This window comes from Plecotus auritus (genome assembly GCF_963455305.1).
Source record: "Plecotus auritus genome assembly, chromosome: 1".
In the NCBI taxonomy this organism is placed as follows: Eukaryota; Metazoa; Chordata; class Mammalia; order Chiroptera; family Vespertilionidae; genus Plecotus; species Plecotus auritus.
In genome coordinates this window covers 116,622,759-116,635,400 of record NC_137770.1, presented here as the reverse complement: position 1 = coordinate 116,635,400, position 12,642 = coordinate 116,622,759, and the positions used below count along the sequence as shown (strand labels likewise).

General features: G+C 40.9%; 1 pseudogene across 1 annotated transcript; it reads left to right on the top strand.

Annotated features, from left to right (window-relative positions):
• Nucleotides 1-4,909: 4,909 nt before the first annotated feature.
• LOC308240901 (renal cancer differentiation gene 1 protein-like) lies at nucleotides 4,910-5,247 on the top strand (annotated as a pseudogene). Its single transcript has one exon. The product of its transcript is annotated as a renal cancer differentiation gene 1 protein-like (transcript).
• The last annotated feature ends 7,395 nt before the right edge of the window (nucleotides 5,248-12,642 follow it).

The window sequence follows — 12,642 nt, the reverse complement described above, 5'->3', positions numbered from 1 at the left end:
AGCATTTTTTTTTTATGAACCATATCAATGATTCTTCCACTGGGCTATCAATTCTATAAGTTTGATCACACAAATTGATTCCCACCTTAGACCCTTTAGTTTGATTTCTGTGTAAGCTAAATCGTCCTCCTTTAGGCATGGTAATAAATGGTATTGGAATGCCTGGCTGATGAGGGTCAATGGTTGAGCATTGACCTATCAACCAGGAGATCATGGTTCAATTCTGGTCAGGGCACATGCCCAGGTTGTGAGCTCCATCCCCAGTAGGGGGCATATAGGAAGCAGCCAATCAATGATTCTCTCGCATCCATTGATGTTTCTATTTTCTCTATTCCTCTCCTTTATTCATTTATTATATATTTTTGTTGAAGTCAATAAAAATATACAATAAGTGAATGAATAAATAAATAAATAAGGTATTGCCAGCATGGCATTGTTAGATTTGTGATGGGTTGTTACTAGTCATTAAGAATTTATTGCTTGAGGGAAGAAAAAATAGCGACCGAATAGGTAGATGTGTCTGAAAGGGCGGGGAGACTCCATGTTCCTTTTGTTCTATGTCCTCCACCTCGTGGAGTCAGGTTCCTGCCCTAGAACCTCTTCAAGAGCCCAACCCACACTTTTGGATTAGCCAATAGAAATGCAAGGGGAAGGTAAGCCGCACCCTGCCCCATGTGCAACCTGATCCCGACCAATCAGCAGAGACCACACTACCTCACCCCTCCTACCTCTCCCAGGCCCCCTATAAATCAGCGCGTTTGGGGGCTGACGCTCTCTCTCTCTCTCCACCTCGCCGCTGCGCCGGTGTGTGTGTGTGTGGGACTGAGCTCGAGCTAGCTCGATTAAAAGGCTCTTTGCTTTTGCATCGGACTCGGCTCCCTCGTGGTCTTTGGGAATCACGAAATCTGGGCATAACATGTCATGTACCTCATCCCAAGGCCAGACTTGAAATACAACTAAATCGGAGAATATCCACCCGGAATTAACAAATTAGGCCTAGCTGAGGAGGCAACTTACAACGGAAGGGCAGAAAACGCCTGGAGACCGGTAGGAAGGATGGCAAGGGCTCAAGAGGGGTGACAGGCCTGCGGGCCGAGAAGGAGAAGGAGTATCAGTTCCCTCAGAAAAAGAGAAGCCAGCCCAGGCTGAGCAACAAAGCCAGGTCTCTTGGCTACAGGTATAACATCCAAATATGAAAAGGAAAAGCCGCAGTGCTGCTGGCTGCCGAGGTGTCTGGGCCCCAGACCACAGCCTCAAAAGGCTGCTCTGCAAGGGGAAAGCAGCGAAGTGCTGGGAATAGAGAAAGCAGAGGTTTCCTTGTTTTTGTTCTGTTTTGTCTTTGTTTTTATTCTCTTAACCCAGAACATAGAACTTTTCAATTGCAATCACTCACCCAAAGCTTTGGCGCAGGGAGGGAGGCACAGACTTGAGGTGCCTGAGGAGAGGCTGGGGAGAGAAGCAGGGCCGGGAGCCGTGGCCAGGAGTCCTGCAATGGGACATACTTAAGGCTTCCAAACCTAAGCAGCCATTTCTCTCCAGAGGAGCTAGCCCTTCCCAGTAGCCTCAAGACAGGTGATACAGCCTGTCATATCCTGCGTTTTGAGCTTTACAGAGGAAACGAAGGCATAGGCCAGGCTTATGAGTCAGCAGTCTCAAGGAGCCCTCAGTGACTGGATTGGAAGAGGGGCCGTCCACCCCACTATCTGGGACCCAGACTGATAAAACCTCCAGGTTACCAGCCAACCCCATTGGTCTTCATACAAGGATCTCTGTCCAACCAAGGCCAGAGTAATATTTTGGGCCACACGCAGAGGAGTAGCTCTGGGTCAGGAAAAAAAAACATCCATTTTATTCCCTGAAAGCAAACCAGCACCAACCCCACCTAAAGCCCTGTCATAAACAGATGCTTGAGTGATTAAGATTGACCACTGGCTGACAGGAAAAGAGGGCTGATTGGCCCCACCTGCTTGCAGCCAAGGCCTGTGGAAACAGACACAAGCAGAGGAACTATGGATCACTTCAAGCTTCAAGCAGGGTGCTAAAAGTCAAAAGACAGTGCCTGACAGTAGTTAGCACCTAAATACCTAACAGGAAGCCCAGAATTGGCAGACAGAACAAAAGAGTGGAGTCCTAAACCAACTCCCATCTGGCATTAAAACTTGGCTGAAGCAAATGACACTTAACTTTTTTACTTTTTAAAAATTTATTATTATTTTAATTTATTATTATATTATTTTATTTTTACTTTTTCTTCCTCTTGTCTCTTTTTTCCTACTGTTTCTCTTCTCCTTTCTCTTCTCTTTCTCTTTCCTTTCTTTTTTCCCCCTTTTAAAATTGGTCTTCTTTATCTGCTTTATTAATATGTTATTATTCTAGGCTCTGTTGGTTTATTCATATATCTAATTTCCTCTTCCCTGCTCATACTCCATTTCCCCTTCTCCTTTCTTTTTCTTCACTACTCAATTTTTTTCTCTCTTCTCTTAATCATTTCTTCTCCTAAATTTTTAACTTGTTTCACTTCCTAAATTTAGACCTATCTGATATTTCCTCTATTCACCTTTAAAAAATTATTTTTTTTCTTGTTATCTTTTCATTTCTTTTCTCTCTCCTCCATTCTAAACTGTGGTCCTTCCACTAGTCCTCCAATTTCTTAACCTTATTTTCTTTATTTAAGCTCTGCATCTACAGATTCTGCCCCCCCCTTTTTTTCTGGGTGTTTTTTGTTTGTGCTTTTTGGTTTGCTTATTTGTTTGTTTTGCTATGGTTTTTCTCCATATTCTTTCTTTTTTAAAATATATTTTATTGATTTTTTTTTTTTTTTTTTTTTTTTTTTTTTTACAGAGAGGAAGGGAGAGGGATAGAGAGTTAGAAACATCAAGAGAGAAACATCGATCAGCTGCCTCCTGTACACCTCCTACTGGGGATGTGCCCGCAACCAAGGTACATGCCCTTGACCGGAATCAAACCTGGGACCTCTCGGTCTGCAGGCCAATACTCTATCCACTGAGACAAACCAGTTAGGGATCCATATTCTTTCTTCCTTCCTTCCTTTTTTTTCTCTCACTATCATTCTTGCTTTCTTTTCTCTTTCCTAATTCTCTTTCCTCTGGTGGTCACTTTTATTGATGTTATAGGTCCTTGGGTACATTTGTGTTCTGTTCCTTCTGTGTCATGTCTTGTTATGTTGTATTCTCTGCAGTTCAGTCAGCATCTCCACAGTGGTTAGTATGATGTGGTAGGGGGTGAGCCACATAATCAGACACCCTGAGAGGAGACTCCATCTACAAACAGGACAATAAATTCAAGACCCAACTCATCAGGAGAACCCAAATATCTCAAGTACGGGACCTCCCTAGAACACCCAGCCCAGGAGACCTGAGAGACTGCACCACTAGATCCCAAAAAATATCTACTACATAAGACCAATTCAAAAATCTGTGTGGCATAGAAGTTTGATCTAATACATAGAAACAATTACAAAGAAACAGCAAAAATGGGGAGATAAAGAAACAACCCCAAATGAAAGAAAAGGTGGAATCACCAGAAAAGGAACTAAATGAAATGGAGGCAAGCAATTTGTCAGAGAAAGAATTCAGAGTAATGGTTATAAGGATACTCAAACGACTGGATGAGAAATTCACCATGTGTAAGAATCAAGAGGAAATGAAGAATGACATAGCTGCAATAAAAAACACAATGGCCCTGACCGGATTGGCTCAGTGGATAGAGCGTCGGCCTGTGGACTGGGGGGTCCCGGGTTCGATTCTGGTCAAGGGCATGTACCTGGGTTGCGGGCACATCCCCAGTGGGAGGTGTGCAGGAGGCAGCTGATTGATGTTTCTCTCTCATTGATGTTTCTAACTATCTGTCCTCTCCCTTTCCTCTCTGTAAGAAATCAATAAAATATATTAAAAAGAAAAAAAAAAGAGCCCTGGCCAGTTTGGCTCAGTGGATAAAGCATCGGCCTGCGGACTGGGGGGTCCCAGGTTTGATTCCGGTCAAGGGCATATACCTTGGTTGTGGGCACATCCCCAGTGGGGGGTGTGCAGGAGGCAGCTGATAGATGTTTCTCTCTCATCAATGTTTCTGGCTCTCTATCCCTCTCCCTTCCTCTCTGTAAAAATATCAATAAAATATTTTTTTTTTTTAAAAAAAGAACACAATGGAAAGTTTCAACAGTAGACTTGAAGAAGCTGAGGAATGAATCAGCAAGTTAGAAGACAAGGTAAAAAAAAAATCCAAGCAGAGCAGCAACTGTAACAAAATGTAAAAAGCAGGAGGAGAGTCTAAGGGAGCTCTGGGACACACAAAATGAAACAACATTTGCATAATAGGGGTGCCAGAAGAAGAAGAAGCTGAGGAAGGAATAGAAAACCTGTTTGAAAAAAGAATGACAGAAAACTTCCCTGACTTTGGGAAGAAAAACGTCACAAAAATCCAAACAAGATAAACCTAAAAAGACCAACACCAAGACACATCATAATTAAATTGGCAAACATCAATGACAAAGTAAGAATCTGAAAGGTTGCCAGAGAGAGACAAAAAGTTACCTACAAGGGATCTCCCATTAGACTATCAACTGATTTCCCAACAGGAACTCGTCAGGCCAGAAGGGAATAGAAAGGAGTATACAAAGTGATGAAAAGCAAGGAACTGAATCCAAGAATACTGTATCCAGCAAGGCTATCATTCAAAATTGAAGGTGAAATCAGGAGCTTCACAGACAAAAGAAGGCTAAGGGAGATTATTACCACCAAGCCAGCAATACAAGAAATGCTAAAGGGGCTGTTGTAAAAGAAGAAATAGAAAGGAAAGAAGGAACACAGGCATAAAGAATAAAAATGGTGAGTTGAAAGACGGTTGTTGTCGGTTCTGATAAGATCCAATTCAGCTGTCCAAGCACTTCTCCATGGCAAACCCTGAGGAAGCACGGGTTTCTTCGCAGCCCCCGCCACCTTCCTTCCATCCCTCATCTTCTGAAGCCTCTTCCACATCTTCCCCCAGCATCCCAGTGAGTTTGGACTGGACAGTTCCGAGCAGGAGCCCAACAGTGGACCGGCTGGAGGAAGTGGAGCTGCAGCATTTTCATTAACCAAACTGCTTGAAGCCACATCTGCAGTATCAGCTCAAGTGGAAGAGCTTATCTCAAAATGTACAAAATATGCACGCTTTCTGAAAACATGGCGGGACCTCTTGAAAGAAGGCTACAATTCTTTGAAGCCGACAACTGATTTAGCTGTGGAATAACTCATAACTCATTTATGATATTTTCACATGTATGATATGTATAGGAGAATCCCCAATAGTTCTGTACACTCGAAATGGAATTCTTTTGGTTTTCTTCACTTTTGTGAAAGCAGAATACTGATGTTATTTATTTTTATTTTTTTTATTAATAAATCTTTATTGTTCAGATTATTACAGCTGTTCCTCTTTTTTCCCCCCATAGCTCCCCTCCACCTGGTTCCCACCCCACCCTCTGCCCTTACCCCCCACACTGTCCTCATCCATAGGTGTACAATTTTTGTCCAGTCTCTTCTCACACTCCCCACACCCCTTTCCCCCCGAGAATTGTCAGTCCACACCCTGTCTATGCCCCTGATTCTATTACATTCACCAGTTTATTCTGTTCATCAGATTTTTTATTTTTTATTCACTTGATTTTTAGATTCACTTGTTGATAGATAAGTATTTGTTGTTACTTTGTTGTTCATAATTTTTATCTTTCCCTTTTTCTTCTTCCTCTTCTTAAAGAATACCTTCAGCATTTCATATAATACTGGTTTGACAATGATGAACTCCTTTAGCTTTTTCTTATCTGTGAAGCTCTTTATCTGACCTTCAATTCTAAATGGTAGCTTTGCTGGGTAGAGTAATCTTGGTTATAGGTTCATCACTTTGAATATTTCTTGCCACTCCCTTCTGGCCTGCATAGTTTCTGTTGAGAAATCAGCTGACAATCGTATGGGTACTCCCTTGTAGGTAACTAACTGTTTTTCTCTTGCTGCTTTTAATATTCTCTCTTAGTCCTCCACCTTTTAATTTTGATGTGTCTTGGTGTGGTCCTCATTGGATTCCTTTGGTTTGGGTTTCTCTGCACTCCCTGGACTTGTAAGTCTATTTCTTTTACCAGGTAGGGGAGGTTTTCTGTCATTATTTCTTCAAATAGGTTTTCAATATCTTGCTCTCTCTCTTCTTCTGGCACCCCCATAATTCAGATGTTGGTACACTTGAAGTTGTCCCAGAGGCTCCTTATACTATCTTCATATTTTTGGATTCTTTTTTCTTTTTGCTTTTCCAGTTGGGTGTTTTTTGCTTCTTCATATTTCAAATCTTTGACTCAATTCTTGGGATCCCCTAGTCTGCTGTTGGATCTCTGTATATTATTCTTTATTTCAGTCACTGTATGCTTAATTTCTAGTTGGTCCTTTTTCATATCCTCGAGGGTCTCACTAAATTTCTTGGGGATTTCTAGAAGATTATTGAGTAACCTTATAACCGTGGTTTCCAACTCTATATCCAGTAGTTTGCTTTCCTCCGTTTCTTTCATTTGTGACCTGTTTCTTTGTCTCTGCATTTTGGCTGCTTCCCTGCGTTGATAGAGTGGCTTTGTGTGCTAGGTGTCCTATAGGGCTCAGTGGCTCAGCCTCCCTAATTACCTGAGGTGGACACTCTTGGTGCACCCCTTTGTGAGCTGTGTTTACAGCCTTGTTGTAGTTAAGTCTTGATTGTTGTTGGTATCACTGGGAGGAATTGACCTCCAGGCCAATGGGAGAACTTCTGTGCTGGAGACACCCTTATGGGACAAGACTTGCTTCAGTGGGGCTTTGGTGCTCACTGAGTCTGCCCCCTGAGTGTGTCTCTTATGGATGTGAAGAGTTGTAATCTGGATGGTCTCACTCTGACTACTGGGTACACTGTCTCTTGGATCTCCAAGGAGGTGCAAAGTCAGCCACAGCTTGAGGCCACCCAGCAGGAGCTACAGAGAGATCTGCAGATTCCTCCTCTTTGTTTGAGGTTTGGAGGTGCCCAGATGAGGCCCAGCTGTGAAGCAATGCAAACTTCTATCCAGCTTTGGGCCTTCTTTTGGAGGCTCTGGGGCTCTCTGACCCAGCTGCAGTATGTTAGGTTTTAGATTACAAAAGGCCAGGCCATTCATATGCAAAAGCCTCTGCACACAGCTTGGGTGGGGTTGTAAATTGGGTGGGGTGGGGTCTCAGGGAATCACCAGGGTGGAGCAAACAGCAATGGCTGCCCATCAGCCCTGCCCCAAAGAGGCCCCCGGGTCTCTGTGTCCCGAGGCACTGTGCAGGAACAATGATCACTGCAAGCACCTCTGAGAGAAAGCCGCCCTCGTGTTCTGGCCTGATGCCAGACAGTCCAGTTTCTCCCCATATGAATCTGGGTCCCCAGAGTCTTGCCTGGAACTGGAGTTCAGAGCAGTTGGGAGCTTGTATCTCCCTCCCCATTGAAAAAGACAACAGCGTACCCAGTTGCCAGCCCCTTTTCGCGCGCCTCTCCATACCTCTGCACTTCACTTCCGCACCTCCACACCTCCTCCCAGTCTCTGTGTGCTTTTCTTTCCTTCAGGTTGTATAATTTCCACTCAGCCAGCCTTCCCATGGTTCTGGATGCTATCTGTTTTGTCTTTTAGTTGTAGTTTTGAAGTGGTTGTTCGAGGCAGCAAGTTCAGGTGTTTACCTATGCTGCCATCTTGGTTCCTCTCCTGATGTTATTTTTCATGCTGGCTAGTATTTGTTTAATCTTCTGACTAAACTTTCATAGAATCTTTTATGAAAGTTAATTTCATCAGTAGACAAAAAAACCACAGTGTTACCAGGAGCAAACGAGGTAGAACATTATTTTATTTGACTTGCAAGAAGATGCCAAGAATGGCAGAGTTTAAAGTTACCAAAGAAGGTAACTTTAAGGTTAGTAATGTTAGATCCAGCTCCATTAGGCTAACTTCTCTAGACCAACCCCCAGCACCTAGGATAGTGTCACATAAAAGAGTCAGCCTCATTGACTTGAAGGAAAACATTTTTTTTAATGGAGATTTGAACTTTTACTGATGACAGCTTTTTAAAATATATGCTAAATATTTTTTCCCTCTAGGGTGCTTTTTTAAAAAGCTTTTACTTCAGAAAATGAAAGTATGTATAGAAAGAATATTTCCCCTCATATTATTTCTAAGATTAATTGCTTCTACAGATAATTCTTGCATTCCATGTTGTTAGGTCTTTGACTGTTCTCTTTAAAGTGCCTTACCACAATTATGGCTCTGTACTATTACTTTTGGAGCTTTGTAAATAATAATTCTTAGTTCTAAATATAATAATTTTAAAGAAGTTACTTTGTTTTTAATGCATCAAATTTAAATGATGTGATTATTTTCATATTATTTGACTTTATTGAAAATGTTCTATTTTACTTGTCCTGTGTCTTATGTTGCTTTTCACTCTCTCTCTCTGATGGTTTATATCATATGTCAATGATTAAGCCCACTAATTCTCTACTATATAACGCTGGACATCTTTGATACAGCAACGTATTCTTTGTAGTTATGGAGATGTGTACAAAACTGTATTTTAAAACTCCACAATGGGGCCATGAAAGGGGACAAATGGATGGGCATATAGTTTTGTTTTGCATATTAACTCATAGTGCTTGATTAATTTTTTAAAGTTAAAGATAACACATGGTATATACCTGTACCATAGAGATGCTTATTTTGATAATTAGAAAATATTTTATATATCATGAAAATTGAAATGAAAATAAATTTGTTAAAAGCAAAAAAAAAAAGAATAAAAATGGCAACAAATAAGTACCTATCCTATCTAATAAAGAGGGAATTTGCTAATTGACCCTCACGCCATCTCAAAGATGGCAGTGCCCACAGCCAATAAGGAGGGAATATGCTAATTGACTGTCACACCCTCAAAAATGGCGGTGCCCACAGCCACAAGATGGTGGCACCCAGTCCCCTCAACCCCAACAGGCAAGCCTTGGATGGCAGCTGCCCAGCTGCCCAGGGCCGCCTGAGGCTCAGGTAACAAGGGCCGGCCGAGGCTTGCACTGCCGGCAGTGGCAGCAGCAGAGGTGTGATGGGGCATTGCCCTCCCCTGATCGCCGGGTCGCCTCCCACCCCTGAGGTCTCCCAGACTGTGAGAGGGGGCAGGCTGGGCTGAGGGACCCCCCTCCAGTGCATGAATTTTCATGCACCAGGCCTCTAGTCAATAACAAGCTTAAATGTAAATGGATTAAATGCTCCAATGAAAAGACATAGGGTAGCTGAATGGATAAGAAAACATGACCCATATATATGATGTCTACAAGAGACCCACCTTAGAACAAATGACCTACATATACTGAAAGTGAGGGGATGGAAAAAAATTTTTTCAGGCAAATAGAAATAAAAAAAAAAGCTGGGGTAGCAATACTTATATCTAACAAAATACACCTCAAAATGAAACTCATAACAAAAGATAAGGAAGGCCACTTCATAATATTAGAGGGATCAATACAACAAGAGGCTATAACTCTGATACATAAAAACCAAATATAGGAGCATCTATATATATAAAAGCCTAAGCAATTGTTATGACTGAACGACCAGAATGACTGAAATGACCGGTAGACCAGTCACTATGAGGAAGAAGGAAAGACCCTATAGTAAATGTTAAGTAATAAATGCAGAAGGGATGATAGAGTTTAAAAATAATTATATGACAATCATATGGTAATTTGATTCTAGCAAGAACCATCAAAGTACTGTAAGGAACAGGATATTAAAAAAATGTCAAATAATCTCTCCACAGATTATTTATTACAAAGGGGAAAATAGTAACTTTACAGTAGAGAAACTTAGAGGACATGTCTAGGACTTGGTGATCAAAGTTAACATCACTAATATGGGAACAAGCCACAATATCCTGCCAATAGGATCAATGAGAACACAGTGTCTTCTGGGGTATTCCTGCCACCCATACATAACCTGAAGCTAATGAAGTATCAGACAAACCCAAATTGAGGGGCATTCTACAAAATAACTGGCCCCAACTCTTCAAAATATCAAAGTTAAGAGGACAAAAAAAGACTAGACTGATCCAGATGAAAGAAGGCTAAGGAGACATGACAGCTGAAATGCAACAGGTGACCCTGGATAGGATCCTGGACCTGAAAAATATTTATTGCAGAGGACAAGTAGGACAATGGGTGAAATCTGAATAGTCTGTTGGCTGAATAACAGTGTTTTATCAAGGTCAATTTCCTAATTTTGATGCATTTGCATTGTGGTTATATAAGAAAATGTCTTTGATTTTTACTTTTTTAAAATTGATTTTTTAGAAAGAAAGGAAGGGAGAAGGATAGAGAGATAGAAACATTGTCAATCAATTGGCTGCCTCCTGCACACCCCCTACTGGCAATTGAGCCGGCAACCAGGGCTTGTTATGGGTCAACGCTCAACCACTGAGATACACCGGCAGCCGGGCTTAAACTTCCTTTTTTAAAAAATTTCAAACAAATAAAAGAAGTCACTGTTTAAAGATTTCAGACAGCAGCTTGTTAGCATAATATTCTGCTACAGTGTTTCCTCTAATTCTTTTTAATATGAACCTCTACTTAATGACAGCAATTTCCAAGATATCAGGAAACTCATTTATTTGGTGTCCATTTTTAATAGCGATACTTGAGAAGGTTAAAAACACACACACAACTCTTTCTTTCCATGATATTCTGAAATTATGGACTACGAGTCAGAATGTTAGAGTGTGTTGATTGTTCCTTAACTGTGTTTAACAAGATATTGTAAGAGATAAGCTCAGGCAAGAACATACTGGTTTGCAAGCAGAAATGAAAAGAAATAGGAGTCCAGAAGTGGGGCCTTGAAAGATTGGAGTAGACACTGAACCCCAACAGCAGGAAAAAAGACAGAAAAGGCTTTGAGAAACAAAGATACACTAAGATATTTCAGTTAATCAGAGGAATTCAGCACTATTGCAAATAACAGTTTAAAGGCTTTCATGTGGCTTCACTATAACTTCCATGAAGTTGGAAGAGAGAGGCAGGCATGGAGTAAAGAAATAAAGAAATAAATGAAAGCCCTGGACTGTGTAACTCAGTTGGTTGAGTGTCCTCCTGTGCACTGAGACGTCACCAGGTAGATTCCTAGTCAGGGCACATGCCCTGGTTGCAGGTTGTGGGCTCAGTCCCAAGTAGGGGATGTGCAGAAGGCAGCTGATTGATGTTTCTCTCTTTCCCTCTCCCTTCCTCTCTCTCTAAAATCAATTTAAAAAAAAAACATTAAAAAAGAGAAAGAAATGGAAAGGGGAGAATGGGAAACACGACCAAGTCATGTCCAAAGCAATTATGGAATCCTGGTAGATGTACATTATGAAGACTCCCTTTCCTGGAAAGTTCCTAGATTAAATCCAATTTTGCTCTTTAGGAAAAATTATCTTGTCATTGTTCTCTTTATTCCTTGGTTCTGCCCTCTGGCAAGTCCTTTCTCAGCCATTGTTCTCCTTGGCTATAGTGAAGTGGGAAGCATGCCCTCGATGGGAATAATCCAGCTGTTCCTAATTTTTTGCTAGTGTCCTGTGTTCCAGTTCTTTCAGTTGGTACTCTGCAAATGCAAGGTACAGGTCAGCTTTATGTCCAGCATGATCTGGTTTTACTCTCTAATTTACACTGAGGGGCCAGATTATGATCTCTGAACTCATAATAATCTGGCCACTCAGTGTGTGTGTGTGTGTATATATATATATATATATATATATATATATATATATATATATATATATTAGAGGCCCAGTGCATGAATTCATGCATGGCTGGGGTCTGGCCAGTCTGGCCAAGGGGAGGGGACATAGACGGTTGGCCAGCCTGCCTGCTGGTCAAACTCCTTGTCAAGGGGACAATTTGCATATTAGCCTTTTATTATAGAGGATATACATTGAGTGGGCAGATTATTATGCATTCAGAGATCATAATAATCTGGCCACTCAGTGTAGGACTTCATATAGCTTCTTTCAGCCAAATCACAAAGCTAATATGCAACCATATCCATTCTCTGTGGCCCACTATTGTAAAGTGTATATTGAAAAATAAACTCAAATGGTTACACGTAAAATATTTACATTGATAAGAGAAATATAACATGGTGGTTAAAAGCATGAATTGCAGTCAGACAGCCCTGGGTTCAAATCTCAGCTCTGCTACCTATCACATATAGCTTAATCTTGGGCAAGTTACTTAACTCCTGTATTAGTTTTCTCACCTGTAAAATGGGGATATTGTGAGGATTAAATAATAAAAATTTAAGTGAAGTGCTTAGTGCATGACAACTACCAGTTAATAAGTACTGTAGATTTTTAAATTTAAATTCTTTATTATTTAAAGTATTACTATGTCTCCATTTCCCCCCATTGACCTCTCTCTGGTCACTCCCAATCCCCTAGATTTTTCTTTAATATATATCTTTTTCTAGTTATCAAATAAAGCAAAAATTAAATTTGAGTCTATGGTTAGGATATGTATTATAACTATATTGTCAAGATGGGAAAATGTTTTTCAAAAGATTAAATCATTCAATTTTTTTCATTTTTTAAAAAAGAGAGCTCTCTAATTTTGTGATAA